The following is a 6000-nucleotide window of genomic DNA, read 5'->3' on the forward strand; positions in this document are numbered from 1 at the left end:
AAGAAAAGCAATCACCTTAACATACTAGCGTGTCTCACGGAATCGTTTTACCGATCATGTCAGTCCGTTAAGAAGTATTGGTGAATTGTTTTATTTTGATACTGCGATTGAAATAAAATTGGTTTTCTATTTACAATATGACTCATTCAAACTTTTATTTCGAATAATCATTTCAATTTGAAAAGTTACTTTTTGTAGTCATCATTGAGAAAATTCCATAATATTTGAATTTATTAATACCTAAGTAATCAAAAGTTGAATTTCGGAAACATCTAATGCAAACGGCTCTAAAAAAAATATCTTGTATTCATAAAAGTAATTCTAATAATTCTCAGGAAAATTTGGTTGAAGGTACGTCAAAAGTTATGGGAAAAAAATATTTTTTAGACGACGCCATCTGAAAGTTGTTCATTCTGGATTCATTTACATACCAAAAGTTGCGTTTTGAGTGTTCCATGTAGTGAAAGTGACACTACAAATCTATAAATTGTATTGAAATCACAAACACATCTACAGAGATTCCATCAACATCTAGTAGAGATATAGATCCAATCCAATTCAATAAATATTAATAATTGTCCTAGAGGTACAATCAACATTACTTTTGCAAATAATTGATAAAATAATATTGACATTGCAAATATCATCAAGTATATTATATTCTCAATAAATAAAATGTTTATAATTCTCTATTATTTATTTTCTTTCCTCATTTTATTTAAAAAATTTTGGATCTTATGCGTCGTCTAAAAAATGTTGTGTACGCCGCGGCTGAAATACTACTTTGTTGGACTCAGACTCGTCCAACGTAGTAGCACTTGGCATACAAATAACTATTTTTCAAGTCTAGAAAATTTCTAGATACAGATTATAATAATAAATATATAACATATATAATTGTTCATTATAAAAAAGATTTTTGGGGCACTGCTAAAAAACTGAGCTAACAAACAACAATAGTTTAGAGTTACCTAAACTGTGCAAATTTACTTAAGAACTATTTTCCAAACACCATTGGGTCTACAAATACTACTTCCAACGGAAAAATTTACTTTTATCGAGTATACATGAGGATGCTAGAAATGAATTCAATTTTAATTTAATCGATAAAAAAATTGCTTCGAGATAGTAGGCAAAATCAATATTAATGTTATTGGTTAAGACGGTTTTCTAATTAGGGAACTTAAGCGATTCTCACCCTATTGTAGTCAGCCTTTAATAAATATTATTAACAGTTTTATTTTGGAAAATGTTTATCCTTATGTTTGGGAGTTCGTCCAATCGTCTAGCGACTTTATTTTTGTAAAACATTGCCAAATATTCGATCGAAACATATTCACAACGCTGTTTTTGTTATCAGTTAAATGCGATGTACATCAATTATTGAAACGCATACAATGTCTGCTAGCTCGAGCATTTTCAGTCGACGATCATCCAGTACTGCTTTGTGGAATTTTTTCAACATTTTTGGAGTCGTCACCTCATTTGGTCGACCACTGCGATGTGAGTGTTCGCAGGATGTACGGCCTCGTTTAAAGGAGCTTTTATATTGGTTGGACCAAGGGAACGTTCACTATTGAAAGCTACCAAACGAATATGCCGTATAAATTGTTTACTTTCTATTACAGTGATATTGTTCAAGTAACGACCCCCATCTCTAGGTAAAGCCAGGTACTTCTGGGCCCATCATCGTAATTGAGAATCTTGAGAATATGTACGTGATAAATATGAGAAAAAAAAAACAATTTTCTTTCACATATTATCAAGTTTTTGAAATTTATACATTTTCTACCGTTCAAAGAAAAAGAAGCAGATTATTTTGCAATATATCACTGGATTATAAAAAATGAATTCGAAATTTTCAAATACGAAATGTTAAACACTATATATTTTAATAATTTTACAAACGTGAATATCTTATCTCATCACTTTTTCATTGTCGTAACTAAAGCAATTTCATTTATTTTATTACCGAGTCATACATCTTCATTAGGATTAAATCTGCGTGAAACGTGCCGTGAATGAAAAAACAGCTGCCGCTCGTTTCCCATCCAAATTTCGCTAGTTTGTTCTGATGTTTTTCACATTGAAAAATCTGCTCCTGTCAAGAACCGAGAGTAAAAGGAGAGAACATTATATCTCCAGCCGGATATTACCTATTAATGCGTTATCTTGTATACCTAGATTTGTTTCTTCGATTGTGAGAAGCTACCAATTATTCACGGAAATTATTAGTTATTTGAAAATTAATTATAATACAATTCTTGTGAACCCCAAAGTAATTCAGTGGAAAAGAATTTATTTAGTAGGATGTTCAAGATTATTTGTTCCAGAATAAATTGTTTGGTTTAATTGAAGTCGAAGATATTCACAATTCCAGATACATTTGAGTAAATCTCATCTTTTTAAGGAATAGATTTGAATTCCTAATCGGCATTCAAGATAAACATTTTTGTTTTGTAGTCTTGTGATTAAAGCATACAGAATATTATAATTTGATATTAATGGATTAAATGTATGCAATTAGAATGCCAGAAATGTCAATTACACTCTTATGAATTCAAAGTGCAATTGGAATATGCATACGAAGACGAAGTGCTCAAATATGAGTTGAAGCAATTATTTATGAAGTATAAAATAATAACAATAAAGAATGGAGAGCTATGAACGATAAAAGTTATAGAAATGCAATAAGAAATTGGAGAGAAATTTTATTTCGACAAATCTGATAAGGCTAGAAATTGAGAAAGGAATAAATCTCAATAATATTGATAGTTTACTTCTTTTTAAACTAGGGGAGTAGATAGTGTTGGAGCTTTAATAATAATAGGTAATATAGATGAAGAAGTAGGGAATAATATAGAAGAACACGAAAGCATGGAAATGTCTGATAAGTAAAGAGAAACAAGAGAGAAAAAATGCTTTATTGTCAAAAAATTGTTACCATTTGTAGACAAAAGCTTGTAAAAACTAAATAAAAAACATGAAACTAATTAAATAAAGATAAAAATAGAATAAAATTTCAATATATAGAAGAATACCATAATGAGTAACAAAATTATAGGTAATAATTATGTGCATATGGTAGCAGTATAAGTGAGACTGTTTTTCTCCGCTGCTCCGCGAAGCCGCGACAGCGGAGGAGTGAGGATAACGAAAAGAAGCAAACACGGCGCGCTCAAAAATGCTCCGATAGACTTCAAATCTGCAGAGCGTTAAAAAATATCAATTATCTCAGTAACTGTTGGGCCGACTTAGATCTTTTTTTTAAGTAGACCAACTCGTTCAGCTAAAACTAGCTGTCACATTAGTTTTTTGCTAAAATTAATAATTTTCCCAGAATTTTCTTGTTTATGAATTTTGCAATTTTATGTAAGACTTAATTATTAACTAAATAAACAGTTATTCGTACTGGCATAAAATACTTTGCATTCTGATTAGGTTAGGTGGTGTTTACATATAGATGGAACGAACATTTTGAAGATTTACCAACAGCGTAGTGGATGAGTGTGATAAAGTTCAGTGCCTTATTTGTCTTTCGAGATATCAATTTGAAAATGCTAGGGATTATAGCCATCATTGGTCTTCACATTTTAAAATGATTTACAATCTTACAGGGTGCTTCAGAATGCTGTGCTATATTGAAAATACATTTTTTTGACGGAAAAGCTCTATATTTTAGGGCATTTTTGGAATCAGCTTGAATGCGTTATCAAAAGACTATGGAGTTGTTATATGTTCTACGAGGTAATTAGAAACTTATGACCCATTTTCTATAAAAATCGCAACAAATTCAATACCTTGTACAGGGTGAATCAAAATACTGTATTATATCAAACTACTCAGCTTGGTATGAAAAGTGATTGCCTCCTTAATAACTAGTTTGAAACATTATATTGAAAATTCTTATTCTCTCCACATGCTAAATAGCATATTTGTGGCAGATATATTCGTAGAAGAAGAGGAATATAATGGTGTTGTATATAGAATGCAGTCCTTAGATTGGAAGTGTTAGAGAAGAATAACAGCGGCGTGCTTATAAGTATCAAAAAAGTGTATCATTGTTCAGAACATTTTTTGTATGTTTCTTTTGAAACACAAACTAGTTTTCTGGTTCCACCAAGGGCGACCGAAAAATAGAGTCCGCTTTCTCAAATGAAATTCAAACGAATAAATTTTCAACAAGTTTTATTTTTTACGAATCAAGTAATTACCTTCATTATCAACAATATTTTGTTATCTGGTCTACAATTTTCAATGCCAGACAGATAAAAATCTATTGGTTTTGAGTGAAATATGTCGAGGTAGTATTTTGCTTATCGTAAAAATTTTCCAATTTTCTGTCAGTAAGAAATTCTTGTAGAGATAGGAATAAACGAAAATCCGAGGGGAGAAAAGTGGGAAAGTATCTCCCACTTCAATTCTATAATTTTTTCAAAAGTTTATTTTCCACACCGCGGTCTTCCATTGTCAGTTATTTTGTTGAGACTTTTAAATTGAATATTTGTTCACTGGATCTAATTATCAACATCAAGATCCGCATTAATTAGCAAAAGTTGAGCATTTGAGCGGCATAAGGAAAGGGAAGTGTTCGCTATCACGGATGTCAAGTGTTATGTGCCAACTGTTCTGTGATGTCTATGTCCGCTACCTGTTGTATTTATTCTCTATGATGGCGTGATGTCTATAATTCACCCGTCGTTTCCGAATCTGTCGAGTATTCTGTGTCATCTGTCGTGCTTGTTGCCTATTGGTGTCTTCCATCTGTAGTGTTTGCTAGCTGTGATTTACGATCTTACATACAGGTCTTGAAACGAGGCTAGTGGGGTGGGTTCATTTCATAGACACTTGGTTATCTCGCTTTGTGACCGCCATATTAACGTTGAGATCAAGTGATGGATAATAGGCACATGCGCAATGCAGTTTAATGGAACAAATTGTGTTAAACTAATAATAATAGTTATTATTATTTTTATTTCTATGGGTAATGAATTGTTATCAATAGAAGTGGTTAATATGTAACGAAATATGCAAAAGTAGCTCTTGATGTAAATATCTATCCAGTATCCAAGTATTCTACATACCTAAAACTTTGACGTCATAAGAACCACGCCGCTCTGTAGAAATTTATCTCAATTCAAGTCTTGTGTGGTATTTTTTTCGTCTATCGTATGCTCCGTGTCAACTGTCGTTTCCGTCATTTGTCGTATGTGTTGTCTATGATCATATGTCCGTCATCTTAGTATGTCGTTCAGTGTGGGGCAATAAAACCCATAGCAGTAACGTCATTTTGTAACATTCAAAAGAAAAGATATTTAATCGGTATGAGATACAAAAATTGATATACGAGGTGAAGTAAAGTGACGATTCAATGATAAAAATCTATAAAATAAGTTTGTGTACATCAATCATAATCATCTGACGCCAAACTTCTGCCTTTTTTACTAAATTTAAAGTTCTCTCAGGTTTTTTCATTCTTTTCTATTTTAAAATTGTACTTAGATATGACTCTTGAAAACGTACTTGTGATGAACACTTTCTATAACTTTTACAGAAAAATCAAAAGTATACATAATTAATTATATAACAAAAAGTAAAATCAGAGTTGTATAATTTTGGTTAGGTTAATCTATATAAAAAATATTAATGACTCGACATAAACTGTTCCACTGTATTGTCGATAGTCCTTTTAGTTTGCAGAATTAGCAGTCACCATTCGATTTGTTTAGTCCAACGTAGAGGTCCAACTGTAATTCGTACATCAAACATGTTCCATAAAATCGAAAATAGTGCATTTGAAAGCGATTTAAATGTAACATGACATTTATCTCGCGATGGTATTTATGGTAACATTGAACATATACCTTTCTTTTGATTATTATTATAATCATTATTATTAAGGTGAATGTTTTCGGAAACTATTCTGATTCAATCGTCCGTTCAATATTTCACTTTGGACACAGAATTTGAAGCGTTAAGGACACGTTAGGAACGGAAGGA

The sequence above is a fragment of the Diorhabda carinulata genome, chromosome 7 (genome assembly GCF_026250575.1).
Source record: "Diorhabda carinulata isolate Delta chromosome 7, icDioCari1.1, whole genome shotgun sequence".
NCBI classification, from domain to species: Eukaryota; Metazoa; Arthropoda; class Insecta; order Coleoptera; family Chrysomelidae; genus Diorhabda; species Diorhabda carinulata.